Genomic DNA, 23,514 nt, shown 5'->3' on the forward strand with positions numbered 1-23,514 from the left:
ATCATGTGATTCTCATCACAAAATCCTTATCTACTGGTTAAATTGGCCTTGGGGCAGGTCACACAGAAACCCAAATTTCCTATTTTTACTTTGGTAATAATCTAAATAGAGTTGTTGTTTGTTCTTCATTCTTTAAGAGAACCATGACATCAGGTTGATGTCATGACTTGCAGTAAATTGGGTTTAAGTGAGGGAGGGCTGTGCAAAGTCATCAACCTTATTGTCTCCTCTAGAGCCATCTGGGTCCAGTGGCAAAATATACATCAGTTTCACTGAAGATGGCCCCAGATGTTTAAGGCAATTGGGGTTAATTGACTAATCCAGGGTCACAAAGCTGGTAAGTCTGTCTGAGGTCTGATTTGAACTCACATCTTCCCAATTTTAGGGCTGGTGTGCTAACTACCTGACCCTAAATAGAATATACCAAATGGAATAATTACTGGGGAAAAATCAAAAGGGAAATGTCTATAAGTCCCTTTTTTTCCAGTTGGGGAGTATACAAGAAATTATCAGAAACTGCCAACACTGGATGAAAAATCCTGACAAAGAAGCCAGCAGGGAGACAGCTAAACATACCAGAAATTCTTGGCAGAAATAGAAAAGGGGAAACTTGAGGCTTAGCCCTGAGACTAGGAAAGCTTTGAGATGGAGGGGAAAAAATATCTTATTTAGAGTAAGTCAGAGGTATTCGCTTTACCTTCTCAGTCTTCTAGAATTCTCTCCAATACTCTTCTTCATTCTTTTGCTCTGGTTCTTAGATTTGCTTGCATGGCTATAACTTAGCATGCACTGCTATTCTTTTCCTGTTGGGTATGTTATATATTTGAATCTTCATATTTAGTCAAAAGTCCTATGCCACCATATCTTTGCCTTTCTAATGTAGTTAAAGTCTTATTTTCCTCTAGTTTACTTTGTTTATTGATCATGTTTCTATTTATCTCTTTGGATATAGTTTCCTAGGAATCACAAGTTTACCCTTCTGCTGTTTTACTTCCTATAGTGTATCTCTTTTTATACTTGGTTTTGAGGATTTATAAGAGAAATTTCCTTACTTTCCTGTGTTCAGGGAAAAGTCATTTTCATCAGATTTACAAAGATGCTGGTAAATATATTTCAAAAGTGGGGCAGCTGGATGGCATAGTGTATAGAGCACCGGCCCTGGAGTCAAGAGTACCTGAGTTCAAATCCAGCCTTGGACACTTGACACTTACTGGCTGTATGTGACCCTGGGCAAGTCACTTAACCCCAATTGCCTCATTAAAATATATATATGTATGTATATATATATTTCAAAAGTTTCTTGATAATAAGCTCTCCATATCTGACCCCAAGTTCATAATTCCAATATTTGGTAGATGGTAAGAGAGATTCCTATGCTGATACCTTCAACTTAGTCAACTTTTCATTTCCCAAAGAGCTAGTCAGTCACAGTGTTGAAAACATGACCAGTATTTTAAAATCCTTTCAATTTTTGTTTTCCTTTGGGCTCAATAATCCTTAACAATACTTACTATTATTGGCTTCTTTGGGGGGTGACAATTGTCCCTAAATAAACTCACCAAAGTATGTAAAGTTTAGCAAGCTTGACAATGCTGAGATGTTTCTCTGTCACATTCTAGATTCATTTCACTGGAAAAAGACAGACCTCCTCATAATTTATGTTATATTTACAAAAAGTTGCCTCAGAATTCCTCAGCATATATTTACCAGTCACTAACACTTTTCTTTGTGTCATTGTTCTCTTGTCACTGTTGTTGTATATACTTTGTTTTTGAAGAGGATCAATGACACCCGAGGTAAATATCTTGAATTGAAAGTGAATTGGATTTGTGAGGCAGAATTGCACAAAATCATCACCTTCACTTTGTCTTCCAAGATCATTAAAGTCCAGTGTCAAGACAAAAATCAAGGCAACTAGAAATGGCCCAAGATTCAATGGAAATCCTTGGCATCTTCAATGTCTCACCAAGTTCTAAGCATTCCATACTACCAACTTCAGCTGAATCCAGAGCCATTGGAGAAAAAAGGTTCTTATTCCCCATTGCACCAAACAAAGTCTTCACATGCTTGGAGTAAAGATCTCCCTACCTCACTGATATGTTTCAGACCTGTTAGTGTAGGGAAACGATTTTTAATTGGGGAGTGTTAGCTATGAGGCTTGCTGCAATATTGGGGCAAGGAAGGAGACTGATAGCTTCCCTCAAAAGCAGAACAGGATTTATTAACAAGAATGAACTTAAAATCACAAGCAAGATCAGTAGAATTAAGGGAAAGGAAAGAAAATGGGGGAAGGGACACAATATGACCTGCATAACACCATTGCCCAAGAATCAGCTGAGAACACACAGCTGGTTCTTGTTGCCTTCCAGGTTCAAGCTAAAATGGTGAACCTCCTCCCTTCTTCTTCCCAGCAGACCCCAGGCAGGCAACACACAGCCTCAAGCCAATTGGCTGGCAGTCCTGACTGACAGTCACATGACTGCCCTCACTGGGCTTCCAGTCATTATAATTTTGCCAGGCCCATGTAGGAGTCAGCAAGTGGCAATGATGTGAGGTGCCAGCACCATGGCTACAACCAGTGGGTGGAGCACCGTGCGGTTTGCAGAGGTGCAACACCTGAGTCTCAGGCCAGTGTACGCACTGGGGTTTTTAAAATTCTAGCCAAAAGATGGAGTAAAAAAAAAAAAAAACCTCAAATAAACAATTGATTCTTTACATTAGCATACTATCAGCTGGTTTAGCATATCTGCCAAGAGGATTTTACTGGTGTGGGACTGTTGCACATGCTACAAATTTTTAGAGATTGTGTTGAGAGTTTAGTATAGATACGTATCATAGTGATTTTCCCTGTAAAGGAGAAAATTCAATAACCCTCTCCTTTCTGTTTTTGATATATTCTTCAAACTAGTAGTAATAGGGTAAATGATTTAGACAAAAATGATGATATCATTGGGCTATTAGGAGAAGAAGGAATATTTTGCCTATCAGATATATGGAGAGGGGAATAATTGATGACCAAGGATGAGAAGGAGAACATCATGAAATGTAAAATGGATTATTTTTATTATATTAAATTAAAATATTTTTACAAACAAAACTAATGCAACCAAGATTAGAAGGGAAGAAGAAAGCTGGGCCAACTTCCTTTGCATTTTTTCCTTCATTCCATTGATATTCTTGATGCTTTTTTCTTCCTGATGAATTCTGGTATTATTTTTTGAGTTCTATAAAATAATTGTTTTGAGTAGGCTGGAGCCAAGATGTTGGAGAGAAGCCAGGAAGTTGCCTGAGCTTTCCAATGTTTCCCTCAAAAACAACATTAAATCAAGCCTCTAAATAGATTCTGAAACTACAGAACCTACAAAAAGACAGTGAGACACAATCTTCCAACTTGAGATAATTTAGAAGACTTCAGGAAAGGTCGGTCTCACTCAGGCAAAAGGGGAACACAGCACAGAACACAGTGCTGTGCAGCATGGAGGGGGTTTGGGCAAGTCAGCAGGAAGCTCTTGGCCACAGCAGAGTAACAGAGGCCCCCTGATCCTGGCTCAGCAAGTTGTTGGCATATCAGGGACACCAGCTCCAGTGGAGAGGGCAGACTGCCAGCTGGAGGGCCACCCTCAGGATAGGCACAACCAGGCCTGGGCATCCCAGCACCTGGAGCAAGCACAGGGAGCAAGCCCAGAATGCTGAGAAATCCAAAAGCCATAGAGGCCTCAGAGTACAAAGACAGCGACACAGCCCCTATCCCCTAGCACTAGAACCTTGAAACAGTGAACCTTGTGCCCCAGGAGCAGACCTGAACTTTGAAATAATAAACTGCAATATGAGTAAGAAACAGAAGAGGACTCTTACCATTGAGAGATTCTGTGTCAACAGGGAAGAGGAAAAGAGAAACTCAGATGATGACAATACTCTCAAATCACCTACATGTGAAGCCTCAAGAGGGAAAATGAATTGGTCTCAAGAACAAAATCTCTTCTTGGAAGAGTTCAAAAAGAATTTTTAAAATCAATTGAAGGGGCAGCTAGATGGCACAGTGGATAGAGCACCGGCCCTGGAGTCAGGAGTACCTGAGTTCAAATCCGGCCTCAGACACTTAACACTTACTAGCTGTGTGACCCTAGGCAAGTCACTTAACCCCAATTGCCTCACTAAAAAAAAAAAAATGAAAAAAAAAATCAATTGAGAGAGGTAGAAGAAAAAAATGGGAAGAGAAATGAAGCTAACACAAGAAAATTATGAAAAAGAATAATCAGCTTTGAAAAGGAAGCACATTCCTTAAAAAATTCCTTTGGCCCAGTGGAAAAGGAAGTGCTTATTTTTAATTGGATAGATGGAAGCTAATGACTCCACAAAATACCAGGAATTAGTCAAACAGAGTCAAAAAAATGAAAAAATAGAAGAAAATATGAAATATCACATTGGAAAGACAACTGACCTGGAACATAGATCCAGGAGAGACCATTTGAGAATTATTGGAATGGGGGAAGCTAGATGGCGCAGTGGATAGAGCACTGGCCCTGGAGTTGGGAAGACCTGAGTTCAAATCCAGCCTCAGACACTTAACACTTACTGGCTGTGTGACCCTGGGCAAGTCACTTAACTCAAATTGCCTCAAAAACAAAAAAAAAATTTAAAAAAGAAAAAGAAAAAGGGAATTATTGGAATGCCTGAAAGCCATGATCAGAAAAAGATTTTAGAAACCATATTGCAGGAAATTTTCAAGAAGAACTGCCCTGATATTAGAGAATCAGAGGATAAAATCATCATTAAAAGAATCCACCAAATCATCTCCTGAAAAAGACCCCTAAAGGAAAACTTCAAGGAATATTGTATCCAAATTCCAGAATTATCAGATGAAGGACAAAATAATCTAAGCAGCTTAAAAGAAACAATTTAAATATCATAGAGTGGGACAGCTAGGTGGTGCAGTGGATAGAGCACTGGCCCTGGAGTCAGGAGTACCTGAGTTCAAATCCGGCCTCAGACACTTAACACTTACTAGCTGTGTGACCCTGGGCAAGTCACTTAACCCCAATTGCCTCACGAAAAACAAACAAAAAACCAAAATAAATAAATATCATGCAGCCACAGTCAGGATTGCTTAGGAACTGGCAGCTTCAACATTAAAGGATCTTAAGGCTTGGAATATAATATCCTGGAAGGCAAAGGGACTTGGATTACAGCCAAAAATCAATTACCCAGAAAAACTGAACATTCTCTTTAAGGGGAACAGATGAATATTCAATGAAATAGGGGACTTTCAAGGTTTCCTGATGAAAAGACCAGAAGTGAATAAAAAATTCATTCTTTTTTTGGGGTCAGGGGCAGGGCAATGGGGGTTAAGTGACTTGCCCAGGGTCCCACAGCTAGTAAATGTCGAGTGTCTGAGGCCGGATTTGAACTCAGCTACTCCTGAATTGAGGGCTGGTGCTTTTTCCACTGCACCACCTAGGAGCAACCCCCCCCCCAAAAAAAAAAAATCAATCAACATACAAGACTCAAGAGAAGTTTCAAAAGGTAAACAGGAGGGGAAAGTTTATTCAATATGGTTAAACTGTTTATATCCCTACAGGGGAATATAATAGTTATAACTCTTGAAAACTGTATCTCTATTTGGACAGACAGAAGGAGTATACATAGAGGGTATAAATATAAATTGTCTTTGATATGATGATATAAAGAACATTAAGGACTGAAAAAAAGGAATTTATGGGGAGAAAAGGAAAGGGGAGGTGGAATGGGGTTAATTACATCCCATGAAGAGGTACAAAAAACCTATTACAATAGAGGGGAAAGAAGGGAGGGGTGAGCATTCTTTCCACCTTACTCTCATCAGATTTGGTTCAAAGAAGGAATAAGATATACATTCATTTCAATAAATAAATTTAGCTTATGCTTTAGGGAAGTAAAAGGGTAAGGGGAAAAGGGGTGGCACAGAGAGAAGGGAAAGCAGAAGCAGGGGAGAAAAAGGTAAGGAAAAGGGAGGGGGGCTGATAAAAGGGAGGACACATTGGGGGAGGCATGGGTAAGAAGCAAAATGTTGGTGAGGAGGAAAGAAGGGGGGAAGTAGAAAGGGGTAAATAGAATGGAGGGAAATAGGCAGCTAGTAATAATAACTGAATGTGAATGGGATGAACTCTGCCATAAAATGGAAGTGAATAGCAGAGTCGATTCAAAACCAGAATCCTACAATATACTGTTTACAATAAACACATTTGAAGCAGAGAGATACACACAGAGTAAAGGTAAAAGGTTGGAGCAGAATATATTATGCTTCAGCTCAATTGAAAAAAAGTAGTGGTGATAATCCTTATCTCATAAAAAGCAAAAGCAAAAATAGATCTAATTAAAAGGGATAAGATGGAAACTACATCTTGCTGAAAGGTACTATAGATATCTCTTCTTTGGTCACAAATTCTTTCCCTGTTCATAGATATGACAGGTAAAGTATTCCTTCCTCTCCTACTTTGCCTAAGGTTTAATCCTTTATGTCTAAATCATGTACCAATTTTGACCTTATTTGGGACATTGTATATGATGTTGGTCTATGCCTAGTTTCTGCCATACGATTTTCCAGGTACTCTGACATGTTTTGTCAAATAGTGATTTCTTTTCCTTAACCCTGGAGTCTTTGGGTTTAGCAAAATGTAGATTATTATATCATTTACTATGATGGCTTGCATAGCTAATCTATTCCAATGAAACAGCACTCCATTTCTTAACCACTACCAAATAGTTTTGATGATTGCTGATTGATAATATAATTTTAGATTTGGTATGGCTGGGCCATTTTCCTTTGCATTTTTTCATGAATTCATTTGATATTCTAGATGTTTTTCATTTGTCCAGATGAATTTTATTATTTTTTTCTAGCTCTATAAAATAAGTTCTTCATGGTATGTATGGCATGGAATAAGTAAATTAATTGAAGTAGAATTGTCATTTTTATTATAGTAACTTGAGACTAATCCATCTTCCCCTTTGAGATTTCACATGTAGATACTGTGACAGTGTTGTCCTCTTCTGATTTGTGTTTTGGTCTTCCCTGTTGCTTTAGAAGCTTTCTATGGTGAGCATTCCTTTTCTGTTTCTACTCATACTTTAGACTATTTTGTGGCATTTAAAGTTGAGCTCTGCTCCTGGGTCACAGGGTGAGCTCTCCAAAGCTTCTTTTGCTGGGGGCCAGGGGCCTGATCACTAAGAGACTTGTGGCTTGTTCACTCTTCTGGAACAGCCCAGCCTAGTTGCACCTGTTGTGTAGGGGATTCCCCACCTTGGGGTTTTCCTTCTCTTTGGGGCTGAAGACCTCATAGCAAGCATAGTGTAACACTAGTCTGTTGAGCATGGCCTAGGGGCCTCAGCTGCTGATTTGTTCTGTGGCTAAGAGCCTCCTACTGGTTTGCCCAGACACTGTCTACACTAAACTCCTCTTTTTGGGAGGCCAGGGTGGGCAATGGTGGTTAAGTGACTTGCCCAGGGTCACACAGCTAGTAATTGTCAAGTGTCAGAGACTGGATTTGAACTCAGGTCATCCTGAATCCAGGGCTGGTGGATAAAAGTGGATAAAGTATCCACTGTGGCACCTAGCTGACCCCATAGTCCTCTTTTACCCAAGTGAAATAGACATTACCTGAATTCATTTTCACTTATCTTAAACTGTAAGATTGCTTCAGGCTGTCTTTTTGTAGTTTCTGCATCTCCAGAATCCATTTGAAAACTTTATTTAATATTTCAGAGGGAAATTTGGGAGAGCTCAGAAAACTTCATGACTTCTCTCCACCATCTTGGTTCCTAATAGATATATATTTCTTTATTAGTCTTCTGAAATCATGCTTTATTACTTCATTATCAGGAAATATTTAAAAGTTGTTTTACTTTATAATTTTTTCTTTTTCATATAAATGTTTGTGTTACACCCTTCATTTGTTTATATTTATCTTCAAATGCCTATGTAGATCTATCTCATTACTCATTTAGTTTCTTTCTTTCTTTCTTTTTTGTGCAGGGCAATGAGGGTTAAGTAACTTGCCCAGGGTCACAAACCTAGTGTCAAGTGTCTCAGACCAGATTTGAACTCAGAACTGCCTGAATCCAGGACCAGTGTTTTATCTACTTCACCACCTAGCTGCCACCAGTCATTTCTTATTATTCACTAATATTCTAGTAAATTAACGTACTGCATTTTTTTAGTCAATCTATAACTGTGGATACCTACTTTAATTTCAATTCTTTGCTACAATAAAAAGTATGCAAAATATGTTTAATATATATGAACATTTTATGTCTTTTACCTCTTTTGGTATATAAAAATATTGGGTCAAAAGGTATCAAAAGATTAGAAACTTTTGTGACTTAATAACAAATTGCTTTCCAAAAAAAGTGAGAACAATTCACAAATACAAGAACAATGCATTCTTGTGAATGTCCTCCAGCGGACATGCCAACAATTGTCATTTTCATCTTTTCTCCCTTTGCCAATATAATGGGTATGAGGTGTAAATTCAAATTAATTTCATTTTAATATCTCTTACAATTAGTTATTTGGAAAAGGTTTTCATATATTTATTGATAAAATGCATTTTTTCTTTAGGAAATCACCTTTTCATATCATTCTAGTCATCAAGTATTTTATTAACTGTCATCCTGAATTGTTCTCTTAATTTATTTACATATCCATTAAACTGACCAATGATTTCCATATTTAAATTATTTGTCATTTATGCCCCCTTTTCTCTACCATTTGAGATAAATTATTTATCACATCTATGGAAATGGTATTCTAGTTAGCCTCCTAAATACATAATGTTAGAGCCTGTAATTCCATTTTCCTATATTATTTGTTTTGAATAAAGTATACTAATCAAGTCATAATCTGGTCATGGGTCACATTCTCCAAAGTCATTAAGGTAATATTTACTTTTTAAAGTAAGGAGATCTTTTCATCTTGTTTCATGCCTAAAATATATGCATTTGCATACTTTTACTTGAGGTAAAATATTTTACTACCATCCCTTTTCTGAGGTTTTTTTTTTTCCCTCCCATTAGTTGCTAGGTTTCTTAAAGCACATTGTAGCTTTTCTTTCTAACTTAATAGTTCAAGGTAAGATGTATTCTATATATTTAGTTTTGAGTTTTTTAATAATATATAAACATACACAAACACACACATATATATATTTTTTACCAGTCTGTTATGTTATTATTTCCATTCCTGCCCCAAGACTTTCATATATATATATGAAAGAGAGAGAGAGAGAGAGAGAGAGAGAGAGAGAGAGAGAGAGAGAGATTTATAGATGTATATTTATATATGTGGGCATGATTTCTTTCCTTTTTGCTGAGTTCATTATCCTGATAATTATTTTGACTTTTTAAAATTTTAAAGTCAAGTCATATACAACTGTAAGAAATCTTCTGTGGTTTTCAATAGTAAAATTGACTGTGCTAATATATAAATCCATAAATCCTGACCAAGATTTGTTATCACAAAATAAAAGAGACCAATAGTGAATGTGTAGTAATGTGTTGCCAAGTCAATAAAATTAATGTTCCTTGGGCACATGGATTCATTTATTTTTGTCTTTATTATACCCATTACCTAGTAAAGTATAGGGATGTAATAAATGATTGTTGATTGATTAATTTTGGTCACACATAATATAAAAGTCCTCTAAATATGGCCTCCAAACTTCATCTGATTCCTGGTCATATAGTATTAGTAAAACAATAATTTTCAATTTCCTCTTAAGACTGTCCTATGTAGAGTCTAGGGCATGAGACTAAAATCTGAACATCTGATACCTTCCAATCTTTATGCAAGTCCAGATTTTTCTAAGTGAACCATCATTTACTGCCATATAAAATCTCATTTGTTTAAACCTAAAAATCTGATACTGACATTTCCTAGAGAAGCTTGTGAAACAATATATTAATAAGTAATTATATTTTCTAGTAATTAAAACAGATGAGATAGTCCTAGTTTTCTAAGCAATTGATGAATTGTAGAGTTATAATAGTAATAATAATTTCCATATGCACCTAATATGTGTCAGATAATATTGTAAACATTTAATAAATATTATCTTATTTGATCCCACAAGAAACTGGCAATGTAGGTTCTATTATTGTCCCTATTCACAGATGAGGAAACTGAGGAAAACAGTGGTTAAATGAATTACTTAGGATCATATAACTAAACGAACTTTAACTATGGTCTTCTTGATCCCTGGCCAGGCTCACTGTGTCCCCTAGTTGTAAATTTTCAAATAGTTAATAGAAAAAAAGCTATCATATTAATGATCATATATTTTCTACAGAAACAACACCAAGTCATGAAAGAATATAACACAGCTACAAAATAATTCAAATATATACACATGCATTTACTTAATTATCCCTTAAAAAGATTCAATACCTCTTTACTGTTTTTTACTCCCTATTGTAAAGTTTATGAAAATTTCATAAGTAAGGAGATCTGAGAAAGAATGTGACCTTGGTTTTGTTAAGACAAAGTATTGGTATTATTTAAAAGAAAAATGATGGCTAAAAATTTTTATAAGTGCTTTCATTTGACATTGGGGTTTATTTTTCTCCAATTGTGCAAATCTTTCCATGTAATATCTAATGGATGAAAAGAATGTGAAAACATTCACTCCATATGGTAATGCTACTGAACAACTTCTAGGAAGATATTTTCTCAGTAATAGCACAGATGTTCCAATCTCTACTTGCATGCAATGCCAAGATGTGTCTGCTGGGGAAAAAAAAAAAAAACATAGGGTAATTTGTGCAAATCATAGAATGTTAAGTGCATTATGTATTAAGTATGTCTATTAGTGTTAGAAAAATAATGGATTTCAAACTCTTGTATCCCACAGTCTAGCCCATAGAAAGAAACCTGGATTACTCTAATAAATGAATAATGAGCAACTTACATTCTTTGCCACACATCAACAGGGGTTTGGGGAGATAAATTTTACCTGGCATTTAGATTTCCCTAAGAAGTAAAAAATTTGACTATCATTTTCTTTATTGGAAATTACATTATACAGATCACTTTTACTATGGACTATAGTAATGTTTTCTGCAGTATTCACCACATGTTCCACATTTAAATTGTGACATATCAATTTCAATCTGAATTACATATTAAAATAGTCATATTAATAGTACAATAAACCTAGAGCCCTCCTAGAATATCCATTTCAACAAACTCATAACAACCCATATACTTCAAATAAATTTAGTTAACCACTGGATATATTGGTATATTAGAGTAAAATAATTTCTTCTCATTCTGACTGTACTATCTATCTTCTAAAATACCCATTTGGGCATGGTTGCCCAATCTCTGAACTTGTATAACTAATGATAAGAAAAGCATCACTAGCTTTTTGAGATGACTACTCACATCTATTCTATGGCCATTCACCAATGTCAGTATACTTGTTATACATATATACACAAATATATGTATATATATATATATATATATATATATATATATATATATATATATATATACACACACACATATACATACATATATATACATATATATACACATATACATACACACATATATGTGTTTATGTGTATATACATACATGTGTGTATGTATATATGTGTGTATATCTGCAGATATATATATATGTATATATAATCATATGTCCTGTGGCTAGTAATGCATGGAAAGACCATGAGCTTTTTACTTATCCATTTTTAGTCTTAATTGTTTCCTACTTGGATTTCATTTCTTGTTCCTGGATTAAACAATAAAACTTGTCATTCATCATCAGAACCACTTGCTTCAGGAAATGACATCCTTATTCTGTGATGTTTTTAATTAGTATGCATGTATTCTAGAATGCCTTATCTTTTCCCATTTTCATTCCTTATTATATAGATCCTGGTGTTTTCTAAGTACTTTACTATTCTACATCTCTACAGCTAATTATAACAAATAATTAGGCAAAATAAAAAGGTACCAATTTAACCTACTTTTGCATTTTAGGTGATCTTCTCCCTAGTCCTTTGCACCATGTTTTTGTTTTTTGTTTTTTCTTGGAAGTGAAAAAAAAAAAAAACTTTGGCTTCTCTAATTAAATGGTATTATTCTGTTATCTTATGGAAAATTATCCCATGAAAGTGATGGCAATGGTAATGTTTTACATAATTGCAAATGTATAAACTATACCTGATTGCTTACTATATGGGGGGGGGAGTGGGAAGAGAGATAATTTGTAACTCAAAACTTTAAATAAAAATCTTTAAATCTTTATGATTAAAAAAAGAAAGTGATGATGATGACCACTTCACTATTTTCAAAATGTAAAAAGCTAGTATTTAAAATATTGACTACATAGCAGACACTTCATAGATTCTGCTTTAGGGAAAAATTATTTTATTTTAAAAATATTAAAATGTCAGTTTTATTGAATTATCTCAGTATAGTTAAATGCATGAATTTTGCTCAAAGAATGACAAAAATCTTGCTGGAACATGAAGGATAAACATGTAATATTTTGTGTATTATGAATATATCCTTAAAAATATTCTAGGGGTATAGTCCAGATGGTGGAGAGAAGCCAGGAAATTGTCTGAGCTCTCCCAAATTGCCCATGAAAACAACATTAAATCAAACCTCTAAATGAATTATGGAACTACAGAACCTACAAAAAGAGGGATTGAAAAAAAAATTCTGGCTTAAAATAACTTAGAAGGACTTCTTGAAAGGTCTGTGTCACTTTGGAAAAGAACAGTAAAATATAGCTCAAAGGGTTTTGACAAGCCAGCAGGAGACTCTTAGCCATAGCACAAATAAGCAGCTCAGCCTTGACTCATCAGGCTAGTGCCACAGCAGGCAATCTGTATTTCCCCCAGCGTAAACCAGAAGACAATCTGCCATGTGGGGTATCCCATATACAACATTCACAAATAGGTTGGGGCCACCCAACTGCAGTAAGCAAAGCAAGCCCCAGAGGACTCTGAACAGAAAGTCAGTGTTCAGTCCTCTGGCCCCAAGAAAAAAGAAGTTTGAGACAATGTCCCCATACCCTAGGAGAAGAGCTCAACTTTAAAAGTCATGAAATAGGCAAAAATATGAGTAAGAAACAATAAAGAAACATCATGATAGAAAGTTACTATGGCGACAGGGAAGAAAAAAAAAAACATGGTCAAAAGAGGAAAGCATTGTCAAAATGCCTACATGTGACATATCAAAAGGGAAAAGCTTTCTTGAAAGAGCTCACAAAGGATTTTTAAAATAAAATTAGAGAGTTAGAAGAACAATTGGGAAAGAAATGTGAATTATGCAAGAGAGAGTCAGTAAGTTGAAAAAAGGACAGAAATTGACTAAGGAAAATAACTTCTTTTAAAAAATACAATTGGCCAAATGGAAAGGGGGGGGGTGCAAAAGATTACTGAGGAAATAATTCCTTAAAAATTAGAATTTGGAAAATGCAAACTAATGACTCAATGAGATATTAATCAGTCAAAAGAATGGAAGAATACAAAAAATATGTAAAATACCTCATCAAAAAAAAAAAACAGACCAGGAAAATAGATCTTGGAAGAACAATTTAAGAATTACAGGAACCTGCAAGCCATGATCAAAGAAAGAAACTGTACAGCATGTTTCAGGAAATTGTCAAGGAGAACTCTGCTTCTTTCCTAGAATGAGAGGGTAAATTAATAATTGAAAGAATCAACCAATAACCTGCTGAAAGAGATCCCAAAATGAAAACTCCAACGAATATTGCAGCCAAATTCCAGAATTATCAGGTGAAGAAGAAAATGCTATGAGAAACCAGAATGAAGCAATGTAAATATCAAGGAGTCACAGTCAGGATCACATGGGACTTAGCAGTTTCCTCATTAAAGTATCCGGGGACTTGGAATATGATATTTAGGGAAGGTAGAAAACCTTGGATTACAATAAAGAATCAACAACCCAGCAAAACTGAACATAAACTTTCAGGGGAAAAGATGGACATTTAATGAAATATAGGAGTTAAGAACTTTCCTGATGAGAAGATGAGAACTGAATGGAAAATTTGATCTTCAAATAAAGACTCAAAAAAAGCATAAAAATGTAAAACAGGAAAAAAAATTTATTTTTGATAAGGTTAATTTTTTACATCCCCATATGGGAATGGGATACTTGTAACTCTTGAATATTGTATCTCTATTAGGGTCCATAGAAGTAGTATACATAGACAGAGAATATATAAACTTAATAGTTGAAAAAAATAATATTGTCCTGGGAGAAGGGGAAAGGGAAGGCAGAATTGGGTAAATAACATCACATGAAGAGGCACAGAAAATCTATTAAAATAGACAGAAAGAAGGAAGGGAATGAGGATTATTTGAACCTTACTCTCATCAGATTTGGCTCAAAGAGATGGTAATTTACATAATCAGTTGGATATAAAAATTTATTTTACCCTATAGGGAATTAGGAAGGGAAAGTGGAAAGAAAAGGGGAGGAGCATTGATAGAGGGGAGGGCGTAAATTGGAAGGGAAAGGGAAAAGAAAAGGGAAGGGAGCTGATAGAAAGGAGGTCAGATTGAGGGAAGTGGTTGTCAGAAGCAAAACACTGGTGAGGAGATATGAAAGTATGAATAAGGGGGAAATTAGGATGCAGGGAAATACAAAGAGAGTAATCAACCGTGGATGTGAATGGAATAAACTGATAACAGGGAAGCAGTTATCAGAGTGGATTAGAAACAAGATTCTACAATCTGTTGTTTACAAGAAACACATTTGAAGCAGAGAAATACAAACAGAGTAAAGGTAAAAAACAAAACAGCAACACCAAAACTATAGGTGAATGCATTATGCTTCAACTGAGGAAAAAACAACAACAAAAACAACAAACAGAGGTAGCAATCCTTATCTCAGACAAAGCAAAAGCAAAAATAGATCAAATTAAAAGAGAAAAGAAAACAAACTACATCTTACTAAAAAGATAACATAGACAATGAAGTAATATCAATACTAACCATATATGCACTAAGTGGTATGGCATCTGAATTTCTAGAGAAATTAAGTGAGAAGGAAATAGAAAGAAATAGACTAGAAATTCATCAGAAACTAAATAATCTCATCCTAAAGAATGAGTGAGGGGCAGGTAGTTGGCGCAGTGGATAGAACACCGACCCCAGAGTCAGGAGAACCTGAGTTCAAAACCAGCCTCAGACACATAACCCTTACTAGCTGTGTGACCCTGGGCAAGTCACTTAACCCCAATTGCCTCACCAAAAAAAAAAAAAAAAGGAGTGGGTAAAGCAACATATCAAAAAACAATCAATAATAATTTCTTCAAAGAGAATGACAGTAAAAAGTCAACATAGCAAAACTTATGGGACACAACCAATATGGTTTTATTTATTTATTCATTTCTTTCTTTCTTTTTTTTTTTTGTGAGGCAATTGGGGTTAAGTGACTTGCCTAGGGTCACACAGCTAGTAAATGTTAGTGTCTGAGGCCAGATTTGAACTCAGGTCCTCCTGAATCCAGGGCCGGTACTCTATCCACTGAGTCACCTAGCTGCCCCCTCATGTGGTTTTTAAAGGAAATTTCATATATATAAATACTTACATGAGTTAGAGAAAGAGATGAATGAATTGAATGTGCAACTTAAAAAGCTGGAAAAAGAATAAATTAAAAATTCACAATTAAATATCAAATTAGGAATTCTGAAAATCAATGGAGAAATTTATAAAATTGAAAGTAAGAAAAGTATTGAATTAATAAATAAAAGAGGTGCCTTTATGAAAAAGGAAAACAAAATCGATAAACTATTTTATTAATTTATTTAAAAAATAAGACATTGTCGTATCAAAATTGAAAAGGGTGAATTCACCAGCAATGAAGTAGAAATTAAAGAAATAATTAAGTCTTATTTTGCCAGACTCCATGCCAATAAATTTGACAATCTAAATGAAATGAGTGAATATTTACAAAAATATAAATTGTTCAGATTAACAGAAGAGGAAATAAAATACTTGGATAAGCCTATTTTAGAAAAAAGAAATTAAACAATCTATTCATGAACACCCTAGGAAAAAATCTTCAGGATCACAAGTGAATTCTACCAAATATTTAAAGCACAATTAATCTCAGTATACATACACCCATATACATACTATACATAGAAAGATACATATAGGTGTTTGTGCATGCCTATGCATGTATGTGTATATGTGTGTGTATATATATATATACACACAAAATTCAAGATCAAATATTAGCAAAAAGATTAGAGCAATTTATCACCTGCATAATACAGTATAACTAAATGAGATTTATCCCATTAATTCCAGGCTTATTCAATATTAGGAAAACTATAAACATAATTGACCAAACCAATAACAAAACTAACTGAAGTCATATGATTAACTCAATAGCAGAGAAGCTTTTGACAAAATACAACACCCATTCCTATTAAAACACTAAAGGGCATAGGAATAAATGGAGCTTTCTTTAAAATGACATTTAAACCATCAGCAGTCATTATATGTAATGAGGATTAGTAAGAAGTGTTCCTAATAAGGATGTAACAAGGATATCCATTATCACAATCATTATTCAATATTGTAAAAGAATGTTAGATTTATTAATAAGAGAAGAAAAAAGGAATTGACAATAGAGAATCCTAAAGAATCAACTAAAAAAAGGACTTGAGACAATTAACAACTTATGCAAAGTTGCAGGATATAAAATAAACCCACATAAATCATCAACATTTTTCTGTTACCAACAAAGTCTAGTAGCAAAAGATAAGAAGAAAAATTTCATTTAAAGTGACTATAGACAATATAAAATACTTGGAAATCTACTTGATAAGAGAAAACAAGAAATTATATGAACACAATTACAAACATTTTTCACACAAATAAAATCAGAGCTAAACAATTGGAAAAATGTCAATTGCTTGTTGGTAGGCCAAGCTAATATAAATAAAAGTGATAATTCTACTATAATTAATTTACTTATTCCATGCCATATCAATCAAACTATGAAGGACTTATTTTATAGAGCTAGAAAAAATAATAACAAAATTCATCTGGAAGAATGAAAAACATCGAGAATATCAAGTGAATTAATGGAAAAAATGCAAAGGAAAATGGTCCACCCATCCTAGATCTAAATCTATATTAAATCAGCAATCATCAAAACTATTTGCTACTGGCTAAGAAATAAAGTGGTGGATCAGTGAAAGAGAATAGATTAGGTATGCAAGCCATCATAGTAAGTGATATAATAACCTACTCTCTGATAAACCCAAAGACTCCAGCATTAGGGATAAGAAATCACTATTTGATAAAGGCTATGATAGAAACTGCAAAATAATTTGGCACAAACTAGGTATAGACCAACGTCTTACACCATAAACCAAATACAGTCAAAATGGGTACATGATTTAGACATAAAGGGTTATATCATAGGCAATTTAGGAGAGGAAGGAATACTTTACTTGTTACGTATGTGGACAGGGAAAAAATTTATGAACAAAAAAGAGTTGGAAAACATTATGAAATACAAAATGGATCATTCCAATGACATGAAATTAAAAAGGTTCTGCACGATAAAACCAATGCAAACAAGATTAAAAGAGAAGAAGAAAACTGGGAAACATTTTTTTAGACAGTGCTTCTGATAAAGGCCTCATTTCTCAATTATATAGAGAGCTGAATGAAATCTATAAGAGTAAAAACCATTTCCCGACTGAGAAATAATCAAAAGATGTGAATAGTCAATTTTCAGATGACAAAATCAAAGCTATCTATGATCATATGAAAATGTTCTTAACCACTATTGATTAGAGGAAATGCAAATTAAAACAACTCTGAGGAACCACCTCATATCTATCAGATTGGCTAATATGACAGAAAATGGAAATGATAAATGTTGGAGATGTGGGAAAATTGGAATGCTAATGCATTGTTGATGGAGTTGTGTACTAATTCAACCATTCTGAAAAGCAGTTTGGAACCATTTCAAAAAGGATATAAAGCTACATATAACCTTAGATCCCAGTGATACCACTACTAGGTCTATATTCCAAAGAGATTTTTTTTAAATGAGAAAAGACCCACATGTATAAAAACATTTATAGCAGCTTTTTAGCATGTGGTGGCAAAGAATTGGAAGTTGAGGATATACCTAACAATCGAGGAATGACTGAAGTTGTGGTATATGATTGTAATGTAATAATAATGTGCTATAAGAAATAATGAGCAAACTGACTTCAGAAAAATCTGGAAAGACTCATATGAACTGATGCTGAATGAAGTGAGAAGAACCAGGACAACATTCAACACAGTAACAGCAACATGGTGTAATGATCAATTATGATAGGCTTAGCTCTTCTCAACAATTCAATGATTCAAGACAATCGCAAAATTCTCATGATGGAAAATGCTCTCCACATTCACACACACATGCACACACACACACACACACACAAATCCACAAAACAAATAAACAAAAAAACCCTATGGAGTCTGAATGAAGACTGAAGCATACTATATTGGTTGGGTTTTTGTTGTTTTTTCTTGTTTTTTTTTCCCCTTTGTTCTGGTTCTTTCATAATGTGACTAATGTGGAAGCATGTTTAACATGATTTTACTGTATAACCAATAACAGATTCCTTGCTGTCTTAAGGAGAGGGGAGGGTGTAGGGAAGGTTTGAGGAGAAAGAATTGGAACTCAAAATCTTACAAAAATGAATATTGAAAACTATCTTGATATATAATTGGAAAACAAAAGAAAATACTATTAAGGAAAATAAATTCTCTATACACTAAAAAAAGAAATGTTCTAAGAGTAAACAACACAATTTTTAAGAAGGAAAATTTCATAATCAGGACTGTCTCTTATATTATGAAGCTGCTGTATCTTCTTTTCATCATTAATTTTCTTCAACTTTGTTTTGATATCTGTGGATTGCTGTTTAAAGGGTCATCATTACAGAATGTAAGCACTGTGAGGATAACAATTGCTTCATTTTTTGTCTTAAAGACAATGTTTAGCATAGACCTTTTCACTTGGTAGACATGTAACAAACATTTGCTCAGTTATTATGAATTAAATTGAAACTACCTAGTAGATATGAGAGGGGTAGTTTATAAGCTATTACATAGAAATATATATATATATATATATATATATATATATATATATATATATATATATATATATATATATATATATATATATATATATGTTGTATTAGCTATCAAATACATAACTAAAACAATTAAATATTCTGACACTATAATTCAATTTGCAAGTATTCCATGGACAAAGACTGTAGTGGTAGTACACTAGGATATTACATTGTGTGGCATCCTTATATCTCTCACCTAATTGTGTCTAACACCTACTTCTATCTACATTTGACTCATTTGCTCCAATGTAGTCTCACAATCAGAGGTCTAAAATCTCACAGGCCAAATACACTTCCCAACGTCATCACTTCAGCACTTGAGTATTCATCCATTTTTTTTTATTTACATGATAAGCTACTCCAAAGAGTGATATTTATACAACTAGCTATTTATAACTTTACCTTTATATCATATGAAACCATTTAACAATAAGTCAAAAGAAATAATATTACACATATTAATATATTACACCCAGTCAAGCTCGAATTTAGATCACTCCCATTATTACCTGCCTTTACTCCCACACACATGATTCTGAACAAAGATGGAGAAAATCACCCAAATCTTCTGACTGATTCCATTACAAAGTTATATAGCATAAGATCAACTAGGCCATCACTGATGATAGGCAATCCTATTATATCTCCCATATGAATTCAGTATCCCACTTTCCACAGAGGCTTTTCAAACCTTTTAATCCCTCTTCAACCTTTCCACTGAATGGCCTACACCTCATCACCTGGGAACCATGAATCACATTACAAATTAAAAAAAAAAAAAGATACTAGTTGTCATAACTCTTTCTCTTTTCTTACTCATCCTCTATCACTCAGATGCCTTTTGCCATTATCTCCTCTTTTCACCCCATTATCAAGTGATGAAATGTCCATTCTCCTTATGAAGGCTAACCCTTCTCTCTACATATTCAAATCATTCCTTTCTATCCTGTCTCCATCAACAGATGGGTCCCTCTTTGATACCGAGCGTTGAGCTTCTTTCTTTTTTAAGGTTGTCAATTGGGGTTAAGTGACTTTCCCAGGATCACACAGCTAGTAAGTGTTAAGTGTCTGAGGCCAGATTTGAACTCAGGTACTCCTGATTCCAGGGCTGGTGCTCTATCCACTGTGCCATCTACCTGCCCCTTTAACTTATTTTCAAATTTGTCTACTGGCTCATTTCCTACTGACTAAAAACTCACCCATGCCTTCTCTGTACTGCAAAAAAGAAAACACTCCCAAACCCCTCTAAATTATATTGCTTTCCCTCTACTAATTATATCTTATTTATTATACCTATATTTTGCTTTATATATTTATATATATTTACATGTTTTCTCCCTTAATTGAGTGGAAGATGCTTGAGGGAAGGGACTATTTTCCCCTCTTTTCTTAATACCAAGGACTTACACATTTTCTTTCAAAGAGAAGGTATTTAATAAATATTTGTTGATTTTTTAAAAAAATGTTTAAAAAATCAAATATTTCATAATTCACATGTAAACCTAGATCATGTTTTGGACCAAAGCACTCAATAACTATGTTAAAGAGTGGCAAAACACTCAAAGAATTGGAAATCAAGGGGATGGTCATAAATTGGAGAATGGCTGAACAAGTTATTGTATATGAATGTAATGGAATACTATTGTGCTTATAAAAAATGATGAGCAGGCAAATTTCAGAAAATCCTGGAAAGACTTAACTCAACTGATGCTGAGTGAAGTGAGCTGAACCAGGAGGACATTGTACACAGTAATAGCAACATTGTGTGATGATCAACTGTGAGAGACTTAGCTCCTTTCAGCAATACAATATTCCAAAGCAACTCCAAACAACAAATAATGTAAAATGCTCTCCACATGCAGAAAAAAGAACTGTGGAATCTGAATGTCAATTGAACTATACTGTTTCTATCATTATTTTCTTTTTTGAGGTTTTTCCCTTTTGTTCCAATTCTTCTTACACAGCATGACTAATGCAAAATTATGTTTAATGTTATTATACATATATAACCCATATCAGATTGCTTACTGTCTTGGGAAGGAGGGAGGGAAGGGACAGAGGGTGAAACATTGGGAATTAAAAATCTTATAAAAGAAAATGTTGCAGTCCCACAGAAGCACTCCAACCTCCCACCATGGCTGATCTCCAATAAGAGGGGATTGATGATTCTTGGAAAGAACCATGCCAAGATTCCTAACAATTTTCATTCTGATAGACAAGGCAGGATTTATATTAAGGGACTGAGAAATCACTGAGTTGCTTTGGTTATCCTGTAAGCATCTTTTTCATTATCATCAATTAATTCTGTGAAAGATTTTCCTACTATGGAATGAGAGCAATTCTAGTTCTGTATTTCCATTGTTTCCTTGGATGGGATGACAACCTCTTTACTGCCATCTATCACTAATTTATTGCTCTATGCTATCTAACACCAATCCTTGGAGCTATCATTGCTGACTCATGGCTGGGAATGTTTAAGACAATCATCTCATAGTCCATTATTTATACTTTGGGGCAAGCAGTCACTGTCATCAGTTCTAGTAGCGACCTCCCCAACACTGACAATAATGAAAACCCAGATAATCTTCCTTGACATATATCTTTGTCTATGATTGGGCGTGTCCTGTTGATCAACACGATTCAAGATTGACCCTACAAGCTACAACCATGAATGGAAACTTTTAATTGAAATTCAGCCTGATCAGATGCATACTGTGAATGCCATCCTCATTGTTATCATGGTACCCATTGTAGATGCCATAGTTTATCCTTTAATTGCCAAGTATGGGTTCAGTTTCACATCCCTGAGGAAGATGAAGGTGGGCATGTTCTTAGCTGCCATGGCTTTTGTTGTGGCTATGATCATGCACGTGGAAATAGATAAAACTCTTCCAGTTTTTCCTACAGATCCAAGTTCAGATACTGAATGTAGGCAGTGAAAACATACATGCATTTTTCCTGGACATAATGTGCAAGTACCAGTGGGTATTTCCAGTAACTTCATGACTTTGGATAACAATAGTCCACAAAAATATAATCATTACTTATGGGCAGCAAAACTACACAGTTCCAAATAACTGAAAATGGCTCTCGCTACAGCATTGTAACATGGAATTTCAACAACACTGTTGTGCTGAAAGACAGCCTTATAAGCAAGCCAGAAAAAGGACAAAATGCAATCAGATTTGTCAATGCCTTGGATCAAACCATCAATATCAGCGTGGATGGAAAATTGTATGAGAATATCCCCCAACACAATGCCAGTGATTATCTTTTTTTCTTTCTTCTGGTAATAAAACTGTCTCTATTTCAAAGGGCTGTGAAGGTAGTATTCCAAAACTTGGATTTGGCAGTGCATATACCTATGTGATAAAAAAGTGTGATGCTGGTACCCCGGACTTCACAAGTTTTACAGATATCCTACCCAATATGATTAATATGGCCCTACAGATCCAACAATATTTCCTTCTGACTGGTGGTAAAGTTGTCTTCTCTATAACTGGCCTGGAGTTTTCATATTCATAGGCTCTTACCAACAAGCAGGCTGGCTGCTCACTATGGCTGTTGGGAACATCATTGTTCTTATTGTGGCTGAAGCAGGACAATTCTATGTACAGTGGGTAGAGTACATTCTCTTTGCTGCGCTGCTGTTGGTTGTTTGTGTTACATTTGCCATCCTGGTGTATTACTACACCTATGTCAATCCAGCAGAGATTGAAGCCCAGTTTGATGATAATGATGATGATGACAAAAAAAGTAGCTTGGAAAAATTGGGGAGGTGTCTGATCCATATGAAAAACCTGAATCATCTTCACAGACAGCATCTTGAATTTTAAAAACAAATGTTGAGAACAGTAGAGAATTCACATCAGGACTACCCCATAAGCAGAGCATTAATGGATTGTAACTGTTGAGGAAGAACAAATTCTCAACACCTTGGTGGGCAACCAAAGCAAGATGCTTCTCAAGTGTAGTGAATGACAAACTCTGGAAGGGTTTATAAGACTGATTCACTTTTTAAAAGAAAGCATATAATTAATTTTTATAATAAAAACTTCACTTTGATGAGGACAACCTCCATTTCCACCATGAAGAGAACTAACCATAATTTTTATTACTTTTTTTTATTGTGAAAAAGTTTTCAGACCATACCATAATGTGTACACTTCAGCAATGTATAACAGATACAATGTTAGGGAATGTAACTAAAATCCATGCTAAAACGAACCAAGCACCCAATATTTCAGAATATGAATGACCAATTACCAGTTAGTATTACTTCACTGTGCACTTCCACAAACCTCTACCTCTTTTTAAATTGTGTATGTAACTC

General features: G+C 34.7%; 1 pseudogene; it reads left to right on the forward strand.

Moving 5' to 3' along the window:
• Positions 1-1,920: 1,920 nt before the first annotated feature.
• Positions 1,921-23,010, forward strand: LOC122755036 (annotated as a pseudogene).
• The last annotated feature ends 504 nt before the right edge of the window (positions 23,011-23,514 follow it).

This window comes from Dromiciops gliroides, chromosome 4 (genome assembly GCF_019393635.1).
Source record: "Dromiciops gliroides isolate mDroGli1 chromosome 4, mDroGli1.pri, whole genome shotgun sequence".
In the NCBI taxonomy this organism is placed as follows: Eukaryota; Metazoa; Chordata; class Mammalia; order Microbiotheria; family Microbiotheriidae; genus Dromiciops; species Dromiciops gliroides.